A 22,493-nucleotide genomic window follows, 5' to 3' on the forward strand; every position below is an offset into this window, starting at 1 on the left:
ACCATATCTGTTTATTAAAGGACTTTGTTATGTTGTTTGTGTCACTCCAGGGCTTTTGAAGGGAAAGCACCAGTCTTGTCAAGTGCCAAAGAAATTAAACTACTAATATCCCAGTTTATAGATGAAATGCATTCTGGTAGCATGGATCACACAGAATATTTCTTTAAAAGAGTTTCGTGATCACAAATATTCGAGAAATGCTCCGAGTTCCTGTATCCCTTGCAAATTGACAAGGCATGCTTCAGCATAAAGAGCCCAGATAAGTCCTTTGATAAATTAACTTTATGTGAAACCTAGACTTAGCCAGCAAACTAATTTGACATAGAACTCTTCCTACATTTTTTTTTTAACTAGCCCTTGAAATTAATGGCCAAGGAAATGCCCAATGGGAAATATCACGTTTTAATATAATAAGGAAATACTGGTTGGACACAGTACTACGCCCTGCTCCTATCTTGGTACTTGAGAGGTCACCTAGTTAGCTTGTCAGACTGGTCATTTCTTGAAGGACAAGGAAGCCTCCATGGAGTCTGTTACGCCCACAAGAGGGCTGTATTTTAGTGTGGGTCTATTTAGAGAATGTGTAAATAGAACATTTAAAACTCAGAGTGATCCATGAGATGATAAAGGAATCAGTGTAGGCTTCATTAGTGAAAAAAACTAGAATGATGTAGATATTAATACCTTGGGCATTACAGTCAGAAGGATATGGTGTCGAATCATCTCTCCCCACCATCTTGTACGTTCTGGAATAACTTTCCCACAGTAAAATGTGGGCTGGGTGCCTAACTTACAGGTCTCTGGAGAGGGTGTGGATTTATTCTATGTATAATTCCTTGAAAGACAAAATTACAGAAGATAAAAATGACAGCTAATATCACATTAGATATAAGTACATTTCTTTTGTCTGTGTCTAAGATGAGTTATGCTCTTAGAAACCTAAGCTGTTTCCACATGATACTAAACACACCCATGAGAAATTAGAACAGAAAAGGAAATCATTGTTGATTATGTCAACATCCAGATGCCTGGCATTGAATAAATAAAACATCTGCTTAAGAAATAAGATTTTCACTTTTCATATGCAAGTTTGGATAGCACTAACTTGGTGTATATTTCTACAAAAAAAATTTCATTTCCAAAATAAAACATTTGACTAGCACAAAAGAGATGTGGTAAAGAGCAGGGAAAACTTTCCAATTTTAGAAAAACTTTAATCTTACAATTAATCTTTAATTTTGTTTCCTACTTGATAATTTTGAATGTTATTATGTACCAAACCCTGCAGTAGGCAATATGGACTTAAAAACAAACACAAATAAACACACACACATAATCCTCACTGAAGATGGGCCACATTAGATGGAAGAAAACAAGTGTTTAGAACAGTGAAAATTTAGTAATTAGCGTTGAAATAGCATCACATTGCCATAGGCTCCCAGCAAGGGCCCTTCTTCCTTCCAGCCACTGCTCAGGAGATGAGGACCATTCTGTGGCAGATGGAGTTTGGAAGGGGACAAATAATCAATGAGCAGACAGTGACATTCATCGTGGATTACGGAAACCTACTTTAGGAGAGTGATGGAGAGGAGACACCAGATTGCAGATACACGTGATGTAAAAGCAACCTGACTCGATACTATAAGGATTTGGGAATGAAGGAAAGTGTGCAGATATCTCTTCATTTTCCAGGTGCCAGAGAAGTAATGACATCTCTACCTAGGATGGGATAGGAGAAAGAGCAACAGAATTTTGGAAAAATAGGGTGAATCTGCTTTTTAGCATTCATGTGAGGTGCAAGAGCCAGCCAACTAGAAGGCTAAGAAGATTAAAAAGATCTGGCTTGAAATATGGATTAAGTAGATATTTAGATTCAATCAGGAATAAGAAACACTATTGTCAATTCAATATTTAAAATGTCTAATGTACTTATATAAATAGTGATCAAAAGTATCAATACAATGGGTATAGGTTTTGAAATGGATTATGAATTCCATTAATGAATAATCTTAGATGGTCTGAAAATTGAAAATAATGACATTTATACCCTTGCAGAATCCAAATATTGATGCCAGTGCTATTATGTATTGAAATTAGCAATAAAGATAAGATTTTGTGGGTTACCTTCTAGAATACCATTTCATTCTAATTTCAAAGACTAAAGATGTGACAAGTAGGTCTTCTACAAGTTCTGGAGTCCATTTTAGTAGTTGAAGGGAATTGTTATTTTTAATTCAAATTTATGTCTATTGGTCTAGCTTGCAGAATAAGTATATGAATAATAGTTTACATATAAAGTGTAAACTAATTTAGTGATACATGGCTTTGCAAACAGTAGCACCTATTTTGTGATGTAATTTTTTGGTAGAATCTCAAATATTGGATTTAAGATGTATTTATTTGAAAAGTAGAGCTGCAGGGGCGAGAGGGCGAGAGGAGGGAATTTCCTCACCTGCCGATTCATTCCTCAAATTCCCACTGACCAAAGGTAAGAGCTGCGAATTCAGTTCTGGTTCCTCATGGGTAGGAAGAATTCAAGTAGTGGAGCCTTGAGCCATCATTTTCTGTCTCCCAAGATGTACATTAGTAGGAAAAGTTGGAAGCAGAGATGGGACTTGAACTTAGGCACCCTGAAAGGAATATGGGTGTTCCAAATGTTCTCTTAACTGCCATGCCAGATATCTAAATATTCTTACTTCAGAAGAATGCTTATTCTGCTTTATGGCTTTAACAACATGCAAGAGGGAGATTATATTTTTCACTTTTTGAGGGCAAATGATGTATATTTTAATGTCTCTCGTTGCTCTGGATTTCCCTTCCAGTGGTTCTTTATAATATTCTATCACACTCAAAATACATATTAAATGTCTAAAAAGTGAGAAAATTATATGTAGTATTACAATACCAAATTAAAAGCAATTCCAATATAATGTAACATCTGGTCCACATTGAAATATCCTGGGTTGCATTTCAGATTCTAATCATTTGAATATTTGGTTGCTATTCAAATCTACATATTGCATTTGCTGTTTTGTCACCAAAATCTGTTTTGAAGAAAACTTCTGACCACGTGGTTACAACATGTACACATGGAAGTTTTTTAAATGCCAAAATATGAAGAGACTGGAGTTGGTAGTTCTCTGGAACATAACACATTGTACATTTACCCACTTCTCCCTGGATATCCTTGTGTATTTATTTCACTTATCAAGTTTAAAAATAAGTTCTATAGAGGAAAAACTACTTCAAGAGTATTAGGAGTAGGCTTTTCTGCCCTACCTTAAAATACCTAGTCACTTGTAACAAATACATGAAACAGTGCATTTCTGACATGGCACAACAAACAGCACAGAACAGAAATCCTTGGAGAGGGAAAGCAAACAAAATGAACCCTATGTTTGCTCTGGTTTGCGGCAACAGAGGATTTCCAGGTTATCTGCAGCTCAGGATCCAAACGCTCAGAGTTTAGTAGTTGCTCGAGTTAGGAGACAAGGATCAGAATTTGGGGAAGGCAAGATGACCAGAATTCAGAGAATGTAATTAGAAGGGATACACATGGGTTCATACACATGCATGCACTGAGAGAGTAAGGGGGAGGGTAAGGGAGAGCGGGGGGGGGGGGGGCACACACAGGAAGGAGAGAGCGTGGCTCCAGAGAGAGGGAGCGAGAGGAGGGGACTGATTTAAATGGACTTTGAGTCTGGTTACTACAGATCAGTGCACACGTGAGGAAAGTCCCTGAGGCTATCTGAAGAACCATCAAGTGAAGCAAATGGGACGATCCCCAGTGGTGAGAGTTATGAACATTTCCTATCCTAACCAACCAAAGAAAAAACACTTCCCCAAACTTGGGCATGGGAAAAGTCCTGCCAGTGGCTTCTCCAGAGTCATGAGGCCAAATTAAAGTCAATATCCAAAACAGTTTATTCTATCAAAGCTTAAAATCAAGCCTTGAAAGGATCAAAGTGTACCCAATAAAAATGATCAAGTGTATTTAAAAAGCTACAAAACTCCCAGTACTCAATATAAAATTCACAAGGTATGGCATCCTATAAAACAATTTTAATGCAAAGAAGTAATATGTATAATTCAGAGAAATTTCAAACAGTACAAATGAGAAAGCGATGGAATAGGTAAACTTATCAAGCATATAATGGCTTAAGATAACCGAGGAAAGTACAAGAGGCAAGAAAGATAAACACAACCAAACTTTCCAGAGATGAAAAATATTAGGCCCAAAAATACATGTGATGGGATTAATAAACTTATAAAATTGAAATAGCAACATTACTTCAAAATGTATCAAAGAAAATGACAAATACAATGAATACTAGACAACAAATAGACCTAATACACATGTGACAGGAGTCTCAGGAGTAGGTGGGGTGGTATTTGAAGATATGTGAAGTATTTCCAAAGCTGATGAAGATCATAAACTCAGTTAAGAAGCTATATAAACCCCAAATCCCAAAATAAATAACAGTAAGCCCCATTATGGTTCAATTTCTTAGCAGTGGTAAAGAGAAGGCAATCAGAAAAAACTGACTTTTATATAAGAGCAAAGACAAGATTGGCAGCTGACTTCTTGTCAAAAACGCTGTAAATGAAAAGGCAATGTAGAACATTTGAAAGATATTGAGGTGTCAGCATTGTGGCACAGCAGGTAACCACCACCTGCAATGCTGGCATTCCATATGGGCGTGGGTTTGTTCCTCAGCTGCTCCACTTCCAATTTAGCTTCCTGCTAATGGTCTAGGAAAAGCAGAGGATGGCTCAAGTGTGTTGGCCCCTGCCACTCACATGGGAGACCTGGATGAAACTTCTGTCTCCTGGCTCTGATCTGGCCCAGCACTGCCACTGAGGCCACTTGCAGAGTGAACCAGCAGATGGAAGATACTCTTTCTCACGCTCTCCCGTAACTTTCAGAACCAATAAACCTAGGTCGGCGCCGCAGCTCAGTAGGCTAATCCTCTGCCTAGCAGTGCTGGCACACCAGGTTCTAGTGCAGGTCAGGGCACTGGATTCTGTCCTGGTTGCCCCTCTTCCATGCCAGCCCTCTGCTATGGCCCGGGAGTGCAGTGGAGGATGGCCCAAGTCCTTGGGCCCTGCCCCCACATGGGAGACCAGGAGAAGCACCTGGCTCCTGGCTTCGGATCAGCGAGGTGCGCTGGCTGCAGCGGCCATTGGAGGGTGAACCAACGGCAAAAAGGAAGACCTTTCTCTCTGTCTCTCTCTCTCACTATCCACTCTGCCTGTCAAAAAAAAAAAAAAAAAAGAGACAATAAACACCCTAATTTATAATTTTATAACTGGCAAACATCTTTTAGTATCAAGACAACTTTTACAGGCATTTAAAAGCCAAGAACATTTGTCACCAGCACTTTAGTACTACAAGTAACGCTGAAGAAAGTTGTTTTACCTATAGGAAAATTTTAAGATTGAAGTTTTTTGTATTATGTGAATCCTAATAGAAAATGTGAGTGATGATTTATAATTCTCTTTGAAAATTAAACTATTTAAGGTGGGGGTGGCAAAATAAAGCCCAAGGGCATATAATCTGGCCTACAACTTTAATGACCTGTGGACTAGGAATATTTCACATTTCTAAGGATGACAAGGCAAAAGCAAAAGCAAAAAGTATGTGTAATGTGTTCTGTAAAGCCTAAAACAATGGCTGCTTTGTTTGTTATTTGCAGTTGTTACAAAAAAATGATCCTGGGTTTAAAGAGGAGACTAATGTAGCATATCATTTATGTTACATAACAAAATGCATGAATATAGGAAAAAGTCCAGGAAAGTGGAAATGAAAGATGTAATACTTCTTCTAGTGCCTTGAAGGGATTAAGAATTACTTAAAGCTAAATTGTAAGAAGTTACATTTGCATGTTAATGACAGTTCATGATAAAACAACCACTTAAAAGATGAATAAATAATTTTCCAATAAAGGAGATACAGTAGAAAGGGCAAGCATTGTGGAACAGGTTAAGCTGCTGCCTGTGATATGAGCAAGCTAGAGTGTTGGTTAGAGTCCCAGCTGCTCCACTTTTGATACAGCTCCTTGCTAATGTGCCCGAGGAAGTATGACTCCCAAGTCACCCACATGGAAGAACCAGATGGAATTCCAACTGGAGCTCCTGGCTTAGACCTGGCCCAGTCCCTGACCATTGCAGTCATTTGGGGACTAAACCAGTGATAGAAGATCTGTCTCTCCCTCTAACTCAGACTTTAAAATAAAGTCTTTTAAAAAAGGACAAGATAGTAGGCTTAAAAAGCATTTTAGGAGATGAAAAAAGGTACAAAGATCAGAAGGATTAAAAAAAAAAAACAAAAGGATAGAACTAACCAAACCATATTTATGAATCAAATATAAACATAGAGACAGAGAGAGAAGATATAGACAGAGAGAGAAGATATAGAGATATATGTTAGGGGCTGGCATTGTAAGCCACAATTTGAGATGGTGGCATCCTATAACAAAGTGCTGGTTCAAGTCCTGACTGCTCTGCTTCCGATTCAGTGTTCTGCTATTGCACTGGGGAAGGAAGGCAGCAGATGATGGCCCAGGTATGTGTGCCCCTGGTACCCACGTGGGAGACAAAGATGTGGTTTTCAGCTCCTGGCTTCAGCCTGACCCAGCCCTGGCTATTGCAGTCAATTGGGAAGTGAACCAGCAGATGGAAGGTCCTTTTCTTGCCCTCTTCCTCTCTACCTTTTAGGTAAATAAAATATAAATATATAAATGGTTGTATCATCCATTAAATGGCAGATGCATAAGTGGATAACAAAGCAAGATGCAAACCGATGCTATATGGAAGATATCCACTTCATATATAAAGAGATTAAAATTGAATAAGACATCAGTGTTCCCTAGGTCAGTTCAAGTTTCAACACAATTCCAAATAAAATCCCTTAGGCTCGTGTTTAGGGAAGAACTGCAGTATTTGACAACTGGATGCTAACATTTATATGGAAACACATGGGAACTAGAAAGGCCAGGAGTTCTGGGGGAAAAAATTACCTGACTGCAAGATTTATGATAAAGCTAGTGTTAAGAATAGTGTCATTCTGCTATAAAGATGGGTCCTAAAGATATTTAGATCAGTGAAACATAACAGAATCCAGGAATAAACATGAACAGTTGTGACCGACTGAATATTCAGAAGTGTGTTGAGGCAATTCAGTGGGGAAAATAACCTTTAACAAACTGTGCAGTAAATATTGAGTAGCTACGTAGAAGAAGTAAACCCCAATCCTTCTCACTCCATAAGGAAAATAAAACCTCAAAATGATCATACGATTATATTTAAGAGCTAAAGCTATAAACCTTCTGGACAAAAACAAGGGAGAGTTTGCTAAAGACTTACAATTACTTTCTGTAATACCCAAAGCAAAATCCATGGTAAAAAGGATGTCATGAAAACTAAAATATTTTGCTCAAGAGATACTATAAGATAATGAAACAGGGAGCTACAGGTTGTCAGATATGTTTTATAAACACCTACCTGGACAACTTCTCTAACATGAGATTTTTACAACTTACTCAGAACAGAAAAAAAAAGGACACCACTGAATAAATAATAACAAATAGAGAATGATAAATGTAATTAGTTACTGAGGAAGTACGAATTTAAATCACTTTGGAATATGTAATAAAGATTCTTCATCTGTCCCACGTGCTGTTAAGGTTGTAAAACAGCTGGCATTCTCACACTGTTGTAAATATGTGAACTGGGTTGAAAATCAGTATGGATTTTTATTAAATTAAATCTACAATGCAATCCAACATCTCCTTTCTCACATGTTTACTCAAGAGAAAAACACACTTACACCAACAGTTGTGCATAAATGGGAATAGCAGCTTTGTAGTAGCTAATGACTAGAAACAATCACATTGTCCACCAATAGGTGGATAAACAAGTTAAACCTGTGCAATGGAATACGGTTTAGAAAAAGTAAACTGTTGATTTAAAATGTAACAAAATGATGCCAAGAAAAATTATACATGCAACAGGGCCATTTATGTAAATATCTAAAAAAATGCAAATAGATGTATACTAGCAGAAAGCAAAGAAGTGGATTCCCAGGTTTGGGGATGGGACGAAATGGATTACAAGTGGACCTACAGACATTTTTTGGAGAAATGCTTGTTCTTTATCTTCGTAGTTGTGATGGTTGTATGGTTTTTATGTCTCAGAACTCAGTTTTCTAAATATGTTGTTTAATATGCCTTAATTACATTACAACACTGTTGAAAAAATTCAGCTAGTTAAAGATATCTCCTTTGTTATTCTGATGTTGCAAAAAATAAATTTACTGAGTGGCTGGTGTTGTGGCACAGAAGTTTAAGCTGCTGCTTGAACACGTGTGTCTCATCAGATCCTTGATCTGAGCCCAGTTACTCCGCTTCTCAGTCAGTTTCCTGCTAATGCACCTGCGAAGGCAGAAGGTGGCCCAAGTACATGTGGGAGACAGGATGGAGTTTCTGGCTCCTGGCTTTGGCCTGGCTAAGCCCTGGCTATTGGGCTATATAAGGGTGAACCAGTGGATGGCAGCTCTCTCTCTCCATCACTTTGTCCCTCTTGCCTTTCAAACCAATGAACAAACTTTTGAAAACATTAGTTTACTTATGCTCTGCAGTTTAAAAAAAAAATTAAAAATTGTCAAACTAAAGGACTATCCTGGCAAGTTACTTGGGTTTTTATATTTATGTAAATTAGGTTTTAATTATTTTTCTGGTTTCCTATGCTTCTATAGTTACTTCTTTCTTGTCAGCTTGTGTTTTATGTCAACACACTACTCCCTTTTTCTTTTCAATTCTCTTTGCTAAAACAGTCTTAATTTTTTAGGGTCTTTAAATGCAATTGTGAAGTTTCTCCAAGGGAGTCCCATGTGAATAAGGTTTGACATTATACATGTTAGAACTGTGTATATTCTTCACTTGAATAAAAAGCTTGAATAAAAGCTAAATATAAATTGTATGACCGTTTCTATATTTAGCATCTGGAAGCTATGCTTAAGTGTCTTTATTATTGACTATTACTATGGAAAAGATACACTATTCCATTTATAAATCTTTTGATCTTTAAATATGCTTCAGTCCACTGTTTTTCTTCAAGGATTCGAGTTGTGTGCATATTGGATCTTCTTTGCTTTTAAAGACTGTATATACAGGGATCAGAAAACATGTTCTGAAAAGGGTCAGCTACTAAGTATTTTAGGCTTTCCAGAGCACATATGGTCATTGTAGTTTGTTCTTTTAAAGAAAACCCTTTAAAGTATAAGTTTAAAAGAAAATCTAGGTGAGATTTTGTAAACAGTACAAACTGAATTTGTCCCATAGGGCTAGTTTTCCTACTCCACATAGAGGTAATTTTCCCTATTTGTTCTATTTTATTGTTTCACTTTATCAAGTGCATTCTCTATGTTCCTTACTGGTTTTCATTTGATGATAGTATCCCTGGTTTTCCTTATTTGCAAGTTTTGTTTCCGCTTTCTTTCCTGAAAGCATGAGTTTCAGTTTAATTCCTTTGGCCATTACCTCCTTTTGTTTGCTCATTTTCTTCTTGATTTCTTGTATTTTCACTGTGGGGGTATTTATACTTGTAATTTCGTCATGAGGATTTTTTTTCTTTCTACCATTTTTCTTGCTGGTGCTTGGTCTTTGGTCTCCAAATAAACATTAAAAATTTTAAAGACAAGTTTATGGAGACAGTGAAATTAAAGAGTGGATTTGTGGAGTGGGAAGAGGATGGGGAGAGAAGGAACTTAATCTGGATCTCCCAAGCAGATGACAGAGACTCAAACACATTAGCTATCACCCGCTGCCTTCCAGGGTGTGCATTAGTAGGAAGCTGGAAGCAGAGGCAGAGCCGGGACTCAAGGCAGGCACTGACAGGAGCGGTCAGCATCTCAAGAGCTGCCTTAAGCACTGCACCAGATACCCACCTCCAGAACTACCTTTGACTGTGGAGATCAAGATAGTGAAGAGTAGGTCAGATCTGGAGGTTACTACTTTATTTCAAAGGTTTGACTTTTTTTGGGACAGGCAGAGTGGACAGAGAGACAGAGAGAAGTCTTCTAGTCTTCTTTTGCCATTGGTTCACCCTCCAATGGCTGCTGCGGCTGGCGCGCTGCAGCTGGCGCACCACACTGATCCAAAGCCGGGAGCCAGGTGCTTCTCCTGGTCTCTCATGTGGGTGCAGGGCCCAAGCACTTGGGCCATCCTCCACTGCACTCCTGGGCCACAGCAGAGAGCTGGACTGGAAGAGGGGCAACTGGGACAGAATCCGGTGCCCCGACCGGGACTAGAACCCGGTGTGCTGGCGCCGCAAGGCAGAGGATTAGCCTATTGAGCTGTGGCTCTGGCTCCATAAGGTTTGGCTTCTAAAGAAAGCAGGTTAGTCTATAAATTGTTTTTAGGTTTTATTCTACTTTAGTATCACTATTTAGCCAAACACATGCTTAAGAGATCATAAACTATATTACTCAGCAATCTTGTTTCATATACTTTTACAGTATGGTAAATTGTCAGATATGCTCAACTGTGCTTCCTTTCTTATCTTAGAATGTACTTTTGTAAATGTTTAGTCATTTATTTTAAAGTCAGAGAGGAAGCATCTTCCATCTTTTGGTTCATTCTCCAGATGCCCATTAACAGCTGGAGCTGGACCAAGCCCAAAGCCAGAATCCAGGAACTCCATCTAAGTATCCTACATGGGCAGCAGGAAACTAAACACTAGAGTCATCTACTACAGCCAAGGCACACTAGCAGGAAGCTGGATCTGAAGGCAGAGGCAGGACTCAATTCCAGACACTCCAATATGGTATATGGGCATCCCAAGTGGCAGCTCAAGCTTCTATGCCACTATGGCTGACCTGTTTTCATTTATTTGCCCTTAAACAATTCAGATCATGCAATCTCCCTTGCTTTAATCCCTTCCATTGGTTTCTCATTTCACTAAACATAAAACCAAAACTGCTTACCATGTCTTACAAGGCCAAGTGATACATTGATCTGTTTTGTTAAGAAGAGATCAATTCAGGGAAAAGAAAATGATATTCACATTTGAACTTGACATTTTCTATTTGCTTTTGCTTTGTGTTCAAGTTTAGTTTTTCTTTCAAGAATAAAAGGTTTATCATGAGATGCAATTCATTCCAGATATATTTAGTGAGTGGATCACATTTATTCAAATTCAGGTTAATATAGGGTAAGATTGGCAAAGAATAGTTCAAGGATTAATTATGTATATCAAAGACATAAATTTAATAGACCTAGCCTCTAAGATGAGAATAGAGCTTAGGATTCCTCAAAAATCTCATCTTTTCTTACTATCAAAGAAACGGAGAAGACAATGCAACAAGTTAGGCAGACTTTGGTTACTTTCCTTGGGTGAGGGAAACAAAACAAGATGTGATATAATATATCATCTCTTTCTCAGGGTTCTTCAGTAATATTGCTGGATTGAGTGATGTTTTCTAGCACCCCTTCCTGTCAAGAATTTTGACAGTTATGTGTACCATAAGCTGAATTCCTTCTACCTTTTCTTTCTACAAGCACATGAGTACACCATTATGACTGAAATGCATGAATCAATGACAATTCCATTGAACATTTGAAAACAAGTTTAATAGTTTTATATTCTTTTCTGTGGAGCTAAACATAAGTGAGTATGCCCACCTACTCCTTCAAGCTAACAAATCTTTTTGAATTCTCTTTGAAGTTACAGCATAAATAAATGTATACACACTCATGTAATTTCTTGCCACAAGTATGGGAATTCAATTTTATGTGAGTGTTTGGCTTATGTTTTTAGTTGCGTGCTTATTTCACTGTTTAACTCTGTTTGTAGGACTCTTGTTTTCACATTTAACAATATTTCTACATTATTTGAAATGCAAAGAGACGATCAGATCTTTCATTTTCTTGTTCATTCCCAAAATATCCACAACAGCCAGGGTTGGGCCAGGTCAAGGCCAAAAACCTAGAACACTGTGCAAGTGTCATAGACGGGCAGCAGGGACCCATGTACTTAAGCCATCGTCTGTTGCCTCTCGGGACGTGCATTAGCAGGAAGCTGGATCTGAAGAGAAGGAATCCAGACTTGAGCCAGGTACTCCAATGAGATGTAGTTATCCCAACAAGCATTTTACATGCTGAACTGTGGTTTGCATATTCTTTATCAAACTCTGTCTAGTGGAGCATTAGGCCTTTGACTATAATGTATGCTTGAAAAAAAAAAATGCTTCATCCACTGCCCACTCTATTGTTTTCACAATTATTTTACCAGACATTTTGGGTTAATAACTACCATCTATATTGTTTTCTGTCGTTTTGCAGGTTTACATCTTATTTTCTACCATACCAGATAATTATTTTATTTTCCATATCATAATACAGGGCCTGGGCCAGAAGAGCTTAGCTGACAATTTTCTGCGACTTCTAAACTGCCAATTGGACATTGATGTCTGTTTCCATTTCTTTTTTACCATATTCAAGTCTTTGAAATGCAGAACAAAGCCTTCATTTTTCCCCAGCTTTGCCCTATATAAACCTAGAGAATTTGGATAAATGTGGTTTACTCGCTAGATTGAAGTTGCAATTCTTTTTTTAAAATCAAGTCTTGATCATGACTCTGTTGAATTCACTATTAGTAATGTGTTTGGCTATGAAAATATTAAGCTGCTGTTCTGTATAAACTCATCTCTCAGCCACAGGGTCACATTGACATAAATGTAACAGCTGCATTGTTAGAAGCTAGGGCTCCAACACAGAGAGGATAATAGAAGCTATTTAAAATGAGGTCATGAAATTTCAATTTAAAATGCTCTGTCAGATAGGTGACACTGCTTCTACTTTCTTCCAGAAGGAAGTATTATAACATTCTCCATTTTCCATGTATATTTTTCAAATGAGAATTATCATTAACTCTTAAGGCTTTTCCCTCAGATTTAATAATGTCATTCTTCAGTCCTTTGTAAAATCACAGCTATCAGCTTTCATTGTGAGCATTTAGTCTGAGACATTTTATCAGATTGGATCATTATTTGGAATAAGGCTTTTTATTTATTCCTTCCATAAATCACCCATTTTTTTCTCTAGCATAATAAAGTCATAGTAAAAGACTCCAAGATTTCCTAAAGACACAATTTGGAATTGCTGGGACCCGGAAGGAAATTACTCTAGTGGGAGTTTTGCATTTTTGGTTATTACAAAGTCACCAGATGCATCACTGTTTAAAATAAAAGGGTTACTATATAATTAATATATCTGCAGCAAGTCTAATAAGATCAGAAAAATTTGAGTACACAGTACACAGTGTTTACTCAGATATTTTGGCTCCAATAAAGACATCTTAAGAATGGTCCAGGGCCGGCGCCACGGCTCACTTGGCTAATCCTCCGCCTGTAGCGCTGGCACCCCAGGTTCTGGTCCCGGTTGTGGCGCCGGATTCTATCCTGGTTACTCCTCTTCCAGTCCAGCTCTCTGCTATGGCCTGGGAAGGCAGTGGAGGATAGCCCAGGTCCTTGGGCCCTGCACCAGCATGGAAAACAGGAGGAAGCACCTGGCTCCTGGCTTTGGATCTGCGCAGCGTGCCAGCCGCAGCGGCCATTTGGGGGGTGAACCAACGGAAAAGGAGGGAAAAGGGGGACCTCTCTGATTCTGCCTGTCAAAAAAAGAAAAAGGATGGTCCAATGTGGTCTAACTAGCTGATTAGGAAGGGTATAAGGCAACCAAGTACCAAAGAAGTCTCCGTCATATAGTTGAAGTAACTTTGTGCAGTGGAGAAGTTTGTGTTCTTGACCCAGAGCCTCCCATGTTTGATCTCTCCCCTACTTCTCTGCTTCCCTATTTGTTCATCTTCTTGTGCTTACAAACCTTTGTTTTAGGTTGAAACTAGTGTGACTATATGAAAATTTTGTCTCGAACAGCATAGAACATGTTGGAATAATATTTAAGTTGTGGATATTGAAGAGTTTGGGTTCAAATTACAACTATCACTTATCAGTTATGTAACCCAGGGAAGTTCAGTTAGGATGGTTTATTCAGTTCAGTAGACCGATTCTTAGGATTTTGTGATAATGTAATGAATTAATCCAGTTGATGACTGATTAAAAGTGTACAATAAATGTCAATAACAGTTGTTATAAGTTATAAAGTTCTGAGGGACAGATGGATTTTAAATCTAATAGTTTAGTCATGGGAAATTTCTTCAACTCTCAAATTAGAAATGGAGGCATTCTGAAGAGAGATCCTCTTTTGATGCCCATGTGAGATAATCAGTTTCCAGGTCTCTGCTACTTGACATCAGTGAGCCAATGTAACTACATCTCATTTAATTTCCACAGGGTGCAACTGAATCATGAAAGTTACTCATACATATTTTCAAGGAAAGCATTGCCTCCATTAATTTTAGACTATGATCACTGGAAAGGACCTCTATGAAAGCATTTAATATTTATACACATTTATAGTCTTTTAGCTATTTTGAACATAATCACTATCTATAGTTAGAGTGGTAGTCTCCCCTTGCTCACTTTGTAGCCGACTTCCTGATATTCTTAAGAGTGCATAAGTCTCCTATGTAAATTCAAAACACTTGTTTGTGACAAACACCATATGTTGAAAATTTGTGTGCCTGTTTTAAAAAGGCCTTGCAGGACCTGACAGGTGGCGTGTCTGCCTATGGGTTGTTCTGGCATGATCATTCATAATGATTCACAAAGGGAGTGTGGGTAATTTGCATATCAAAGGTCCTATGTCAGGAGTTTGCATTAAGAAGCTAACATGAACTTTTAGGCTGGGAAACTATCTTCAGAGACCACATCTCTATTTCAAAGCAATTTCTAGTAAAGACAAATTCACTAATTGTTTTGGTTGGCAGTGTCGCTTTTCATATTTGAAGATAATATTGCTGACTCACATGCATATCACTTTCAATCTTCATGATAATGCCAAGTATTAGGGTCCACACATTATATGGGCCATTGGCTATCCAGCCACTGAGCTAGTGCCCTGTACCCTCATTGTCTCACATACAACTCTCACCTCAGACATCAGCTTCAGTGATTGTGAAATGAAGTCTTGTCCTATGCAAGAAAATGGAGCCATATATTCCAGTAACAGGGAAATGTTTCGTGGTGAAGAAGTGCTTTTCTTTGGACCTTGAAATGTCAGAGTACCACACATCTATTTGGGTGCAGTTAGCTCCTTAGACCACCTTTAAGGCTCTAGGTCAGCACTTTATAATGTGTTATCTGGAAAAAAAACTATGAGGGAGTTTTTTTATCTGCTAGACTTTTCTGATCATATATTATTACATCCAATATTTAGTTCAGAACTATACTTGTCAATTGTGTTAGTAAATTGGTTGCAGATGCAACAATTTGGAAAAAGTCAACCAAAACATCCTATGAGAAATCAACTGACTTAATAGAATTGTGTATTGTACTATTTGATTTTATTATTTACAAACTGTTCTGCCTATCCCATGTCAAAGTACTTTGTGTCTATGTAGGTATACATGATTTTTTTCCTTGAAAAGTTTGTTAATCATGTATAAGGTATTGAGGAAAGAAAAAAAAATCACATTTGGGAGCAACTGGAAGCAGGAGACAAAGAGGGTGCTTAAGATGAACACATACCTAACAACTATTTAAACAGAGTTGGGTCCCTCTGGATTGATGTTGGTGTGTCAAAAAAATTTTTCATGACACTTGTTAAAGGTTATAATGAAGACTTGTTCAACAAGGGGACTGCTGTATGGAAATGCTGGAGTAGAAAGACAGGATTCAATTCTAAATATGAGTGGGAACTTAGGCATAGGAGAAGGATGCGAGTCAGTGCAGAGGAAGTTACTAAGAGGAAACCTCAACACTAGAATTCTTGCTGAAAGCAGTTCACTATGATAAAATGCCAAAGGAGTAAGGGATAATGAGATGTGATCAGTTGTCAAGGGTGAACAGGTACTAAGGGTGGGCGTTTTCACTAAACTAAAATTCTTGCTAAAACTGGACTAAGCAGGCCAAGGACAGAGCCCACAATGGCAGCCTGGTAAAGAAAAGGGCTCAACGGAACCGGACTCATGTATGGTCAAGGGGAAAGCCTTTGTCAGGAAATAGGATCATTGTGTTCTTGACAGACCAAGGTAGTTATTACTACAATGAAAGCACCCAGTGCAACACTGACCTTGAGGCAATTTGGGTGTTGAATAGAAATTGAGATCTGATATGGATACTATCACATTTTTAAATTTTATTTCAATAAGGAAAGTAAAAGCACCTAACAGAGGACTTATATGCATATTTTGGAAAAAGCATCTGTCATAAAATATGGTTTTAATTTCAGCAAATTTTCATGCACAGCATGAGTTGGAGATTTTCACTTTTTTGTCATTATCTTCAATGCCAATTACATTTTTAGGATGCCACTCATTAGAACGTCAGTTTACTTCCATAGCCTCAATTAAAATGCATTATGACCATTTGTCCACATTGCATTATACAGTAGCTCTGGGTTATCTGCATGCTGATGATCCATGATGCATACTCTCTGGGGGCACAAATTTAATCCTGAGGTAGCTTTCTTGCATTTGATTAATTTTCCATAATGATGTCCAGGAGTGTATGAGTTCAGGCAATGCTAATTTATATTAGCAGTATTTTTAAAAGATTTTCTTTATTAGAACTGCAGAGTTGGAGGGGGGAAGAGAGAGAGGTCTTCCATCTGCCAGTTAACTCCCCAAATGACTGCAATGGCTGACCTGGGCAGAACCAAAGCCAGGAGCTTCTTCCTGGTCTCCCAATTGGTTGCAGGAGCCCCAAGACTTGGGCCATCTTCTACTGCTTTCCCAGGCCATCAGCAGGGAGCTGGACCAGAAGCAGAGCAGCTGGGACTCAAACCAGTGCCCCTGTGAGATGCTGGCACTGCAGACAAAGGCTTTACCTGCTATGCTACAGTACCTGCCCCTATATTAGTATTACTTAAAACCCGAGATTATTCCTGTTGCCTAAAGAGATATTACCAATTTCCAAATCAATTCAATGATTTTTCATCTTGGACTGCTGTTGAGATTACTCATCCTGTGTCTCTTTCATATCTCAAGCCTCGTTTCCATTATAAAGATTATTCAGAGATTACTATGCTGCTATTCAACCATTTATCAGAGCTGCTGGGCACTTTCCCAATATTTGAACATCAAGTATTACTTTGTAAGTATATAGCTCTCATCCCGGCCTACATAACAGCATCTCAATTTTTTGAAGAAACCACTTGCTATCCTCCCTGCACAGTTTCACCTGCTATGTTGTCGATAGGCTGTAGCAATGGCAGCAGGCTGATTCCTTGGGGATTAGTAAGAACTTAATAAGTGTGAATGGTATTTGCTTAAGGTGAGTAAAATAAAGGGTGTTTTCTGCAGCGTTTATAATGAAGATAAGAATTTTCTCTATTAGACATCTAGTTCAACAAATCCCAGTATGTACAAATGTAATCATGAATCAAAATTTAATGAAATATGGAGATAAATATATGGACACCCCGATCCCAATTTTATAAACACATTAAGTATGTTTGTGTATTTTAAAAGACTAAAAAGCATTGAATAATAGAGTGGGAGGACTTTGGGTGACTTCAATTTTTTTATTGTCTTTTCTGTAGTTTTCAGTTTCTATCAATGGTGTTTAAGCAGAATGTAAAATGTCACTTCAATAAAATAAAATTTCAAAACCAATTACCAATAACATTCTTTCCCAAAATATATGCCACTCATTTGCTGAAAATAAGGCAATCTTAAATTACTCAAATTTCATGTTTTTATGGAATCACTGATTCCTTACAGTATAGAAGGCTCTTCTATTCATTTCTGTGTCTTTAAGGCTCAGAATGAAGAGTCAAGGATAAGATACACAAGGCAAATGCTATTGAAATTTTAGCCTCAAATTGCATTTCAGTGGCACAATATCTAGAAAAGCATGGGAACTTTTGTAGACAGCATAAGCTACACCCATGCAACCCTAGCACTAGGACTAAAATCTGGAAAATAGAGCCCAGTCCACCAATAACCAAATCTCTGTAGATTCAGGAATGTTTCTGCCATTCAGATGTTAGCGCTGTAGACCATGCCATGTTCTCTCCATTTGCTTCTTTTTTTTTCTATGTAGTCCTTATCCTACACATGTGCTCAGTCTAGCAAATCAAATTTTATGACTTATCTTTAGAAACTGTATCACTAAGTCTCATTCCACCTGATTGTTCATTCTAACATATAGTAAAAGCATAATGAGACCATAGAAAAGGGATAATATCTAATAGCAGTGATTCAGCTCACTGGTATGCCAGAAACCCCTTCTGAATAGGGATGAAGACAGACTACACAGGAGTGGACATCTCACTGTTTAACTTGAGTAATAGCATTCTGATCCACAGGATAAAAATTTCTCCATGAAATGGAGAAGAGGATTGAGGGACATCTGCTATCCTTGGCTCCTTTTGCCTGACTTAACTCCTTTTGGAGATCTGAAAAATTCATGAGAAATTTTCTAGCAATTTCTGCATGTCCTTTATAAGCATTATCTTGTCCTTTCTTGGTAGAAAGATACTTCAAGAATGTCTCTGTGAGAAGTATTTGGTATCAGTAATAACTCAATACTGGATTCCTGATTTCCAGAAAGTCACGATTCTTATTGACTGTACTGCAGCAGCTAGATTTTAAAATAACAAAATAGTCTTTGCATTAACCAGAAGACAACAACTATGAGTCAATTTAATCTTTTTAAAAATGAGATGGTCCTCTACACAAAGGTTTAAGCAACATTAAATCTGACAATTATGGGTGGTACGATAGTAAATGGAGCTGGGCTGTGTTCTTCATTCACATTCCATCATTTATTTACATATATGAATGTAAAGGCAGTAACAGAACACCCACACAAAATACCCAGCTTTCTGGTCTTAGTCACTTCTAATTTAAATAAAATACTTATGCTTGCCTATAGCCATCTCACCTCCATTTGATCCAGCCCAGCTCTCAATACATGTTGAGATGCCGAGTTATTACTGAGGCTGAGTTTGATAGTTCAAGTTTCCATTGAAACTCTGGTCAGGATTTTAGGGTAGCTTCAAAAGGTCATAAAAAGGTAGAAATTTTTGTGCAAAAAATGAAATCCATGCATGGTATTTCATAATATGCATTTTATTTTTGGGAAACACTGTATATGAACTTCAAAAATTTTTGCATCAGAATGTTTTACTTCCATTTTCCACTATCTTTTGGAATTTCTCTTGTATTATTTCATGCCTTAAACAATGATGTAGATGCCACAACCACCATCTCATGGAAGCCTAGATATTCATGAAGCAGATAAGTATATGTGAAAGTTTTATACTCATTGGGTCAGATTTTACTGTTTTATTCCAACTGATGGAACATAAAACAGTGAAATTATTAGTCACACCTCCTTCCATTACTACCAGCTTTCATACCATGATAATCTGATCTTAAAAAGTTTTTTGCACATATCATCTCAGAAGCAATCTCTAGGCTTAACTATAAGTTTTACTCATGCCCCCCCCCAACCCTTGTTTTGCTGGGGTGCCCTTTAATGATTTGTTTGCCAAAAGGTTCAAGTGAATCATCTTGGTCTTTTTAAAATTTGAAAGGCAAGGAGGGAGAGATATCTCCCATCTGCTGGTTTACTCCCCAGAAGGTCTCAATGACAGGGACAGGTCAAAGATAAAGTTGGGAAGTTGTCCCAGGTTGCCCAGTGGGTGGCAGGGTCCCAAGCACTTGGGCCATCTTGTGCTGCTTTCCCCAGACCATTAGCAGGGAGTTGGATCTAAAGTGGAGCAGCTGGGACACCAATTGGTACCTATATGGAACCCTGGCATTGTAGGTGACATCTTTACTCACTATGCCATGTCATAGGCCCCCATCTTGGCCCTTAAGCATCTACAAATGTGTATTTGATTCTTATATAAGTATTTTTTCCCGAAAAATTGAAGATGTAATTGCGTAGTATTTTGGCGACTACATGAGATACAAATTTCATGCCAATTTGATTGTCATGGGTCAGACAAGATTTTATTTTTTCCCCTCTGAGGAAGCTGTTGGCATCTTTTGTTTAGATTTTGAAATTTCATACCAAGTTCCAACCTCATGGTTGGCTTCTTTTGCAGCAACATATTTTTAATAATCAGATTTGTGATTTTATTCAGATTCAGGAATTGAGTTTGTGGTTTTGTTATTATTCCCCTCTTCCATTCCCTCAGTATTTTCATTCTTAATTCATAAGTGATACGTGAAAACACTTCTGGAGGCAATCTCCGGAAAACTAAGCTTTTCTCTCAGATTCGCCCTTTTCCAGGTCTTGCTTCTACTTACTGTGTTTAGTAGTGTGGTGTGGGGCTCAGCGTGTGCCTGAAATGGGTTTTTCCTCTTAGTGGGCGAGCCCTCAGTCCATCTGTAAGCTCGGGGTCACTGGGCTACTTCGATAGCTGAACCTTCTCCTTTCTCTGAGCTTCCACTTCACAAAACAGCATTTGTAGCCTCAGAAGTCCCCACTGTGGTATCACAAAATAGGTGGACCCTGGACTTCTAAGGCCATTCTCAGCATCTGTCTAGGGACAGAATATTCTCAGCTGCTCATAGGTTGATGAGATCGCCTAATGATTGAAGTTTTCCTGGTTATCCTGATGCCTAAATCATGGATTTATAGACTCCACTCTTGGGATTTCTCAGATACCTTATTGGACCTTTAATGTTTCAGCTCTAGGTTGTTTCCTCTGCTTTTTGCTGTCAATCTTGTCTCATTTGCTTTCTACCCTTGTGGGTTTTCTAAGTTTTTTTTTTTAAATATGGATGACATTAGATCTTATTTCCATCTGATGTTATGTGATCTTTTCATAGACTTGTTTCTTTCAGTAATATTTTAGGATGGACAAGATGTAGATGTTTGGGCTCAGCTTAATATTCAAGAATTCCAAGAAAACTAGCTGCACGTGCGACAAGGCTTTCCTGCTGTGCTCGTCTGATGCAGACCACAGCTGAGGATTGGCCCCCAATCACTAGATGCTTGCTTCTCAGATCAGAGTTCAGTAGCTCTCCTGAGAAACAGAAACGTCCATATTACATTCAATTTTATATTAGTCTAGGATCTAAAAATTCTTTAAAAGCTATATTTAAAAAAAGCAATGATAGAGGGGGAGACTCATGTGCAGGTTGGGGGAGAGCGAGACAGAAGGCGAGAGGGAGGGGAGGAAGAAGGAAGGTGGAAGGAAGAAAAAGCATTTGAGAATTCTTCCACCTGCTGGTTCACAGCCAAATGGACAAATGGCCAAATATCTGGGATGGGAGCCTGGAACTCAATCTAGGTCTCCCACATAGGGCCACCTACCACTGCTTTCCTAGGTACAGGAGCAGGGAGCTGCACTGGAAAACTTGAACCAGTGCTCCCACATGGCATGCCAGTGCCACAAGCAGTGGCTTAACCCACTGAGTGACAATACCAGATCCTGAAAATCTAGCAGTTCTATTCCTTCATAGTTGCACTTAATTTATCCACAATGCCTGAATCTTAACATATTGCTAACTCTTTCAGGAGGTAAAAAAATGACACCAAGTGACCTGACATTTTCGTTGCATAAAACTGGACACAATTATGATTTTAGGACACATTATCCTGGGGTCAGTGTTGTGGCATAGTGGGTAAAGCTGCTGACTGCAGTGCTAGCATCCCATGTGGTTGCCAGTTCAAGTCCTGGCTGCTCCACTTCCAATCCAGCTCTTTTCTATGGCCTAGGAGAGTCCTTGGGCCCCTGCATCCACGTGGCAGACCTAGAAGAAGCTCCTGGTTCCTGGCTTCTGATCGGCACAGCTCTGGCCATTGCAGGCACCTGGAGAGTAAGTAAACAAGTGGATGGAAGACCCCTCTCTCTGCCTCTGCCTTTAAAATAAGTAAATCTAAAAAAGACAAAAAATTTTATTTTTTTTGACAGAGTGGACAGCGTGCGCGCGCGAGAGAAAGGTCTTCCTTTACCGTTGGTTCACCCTCCAATGGCCGCCACGGCCAGCACACCGCGCTGATCCAATGGCAGGAGCCAGGTGCTTCTCCTGGTCTCCCATGGAGTGCAGGGCCCAAGCACTTGGGCCATCCTCCACTGCACTCCCTGGCCACAGAGAGCTGGACTGGAAGAGGGGTAACCAGGACAGAATCTGGCGCCCCGACCAGGGCTAGAACCCGGTGTGCCGGCGCCGCAGGCGGAGGCTTAGCCTATTGAGCCACGGAGCCAGCCCACAAACACGTTATTCTAAACTATTAGGTAAAGGGCCCTCATTGGCTGCCTTTGCAGAGCAACACATATAACATTCTTCTCCATCATATTCCCCAGGGTTTTCTGGAGAACACAACCTCCACTCTTTTTCAAAGGTACTGGAGGGTACCTCAGGGTGTCTTAATATTTGTAGCAATAGTAATACACTTTAGAAAAGGTACT

This window comes from Lepus europaeus, chromosome 13 (genome assembly GCF_033115175.1).
Source record: "Lepus europaeus isolate LE1 chromosome 13, mLepTim1.pri, whole genome shotgun sequence".
NCBI lineage: Eukaryota > Metazoa > Chordata > Mammalia > Lagomorpha > Leporidae > Lepus > Lepus europaeus.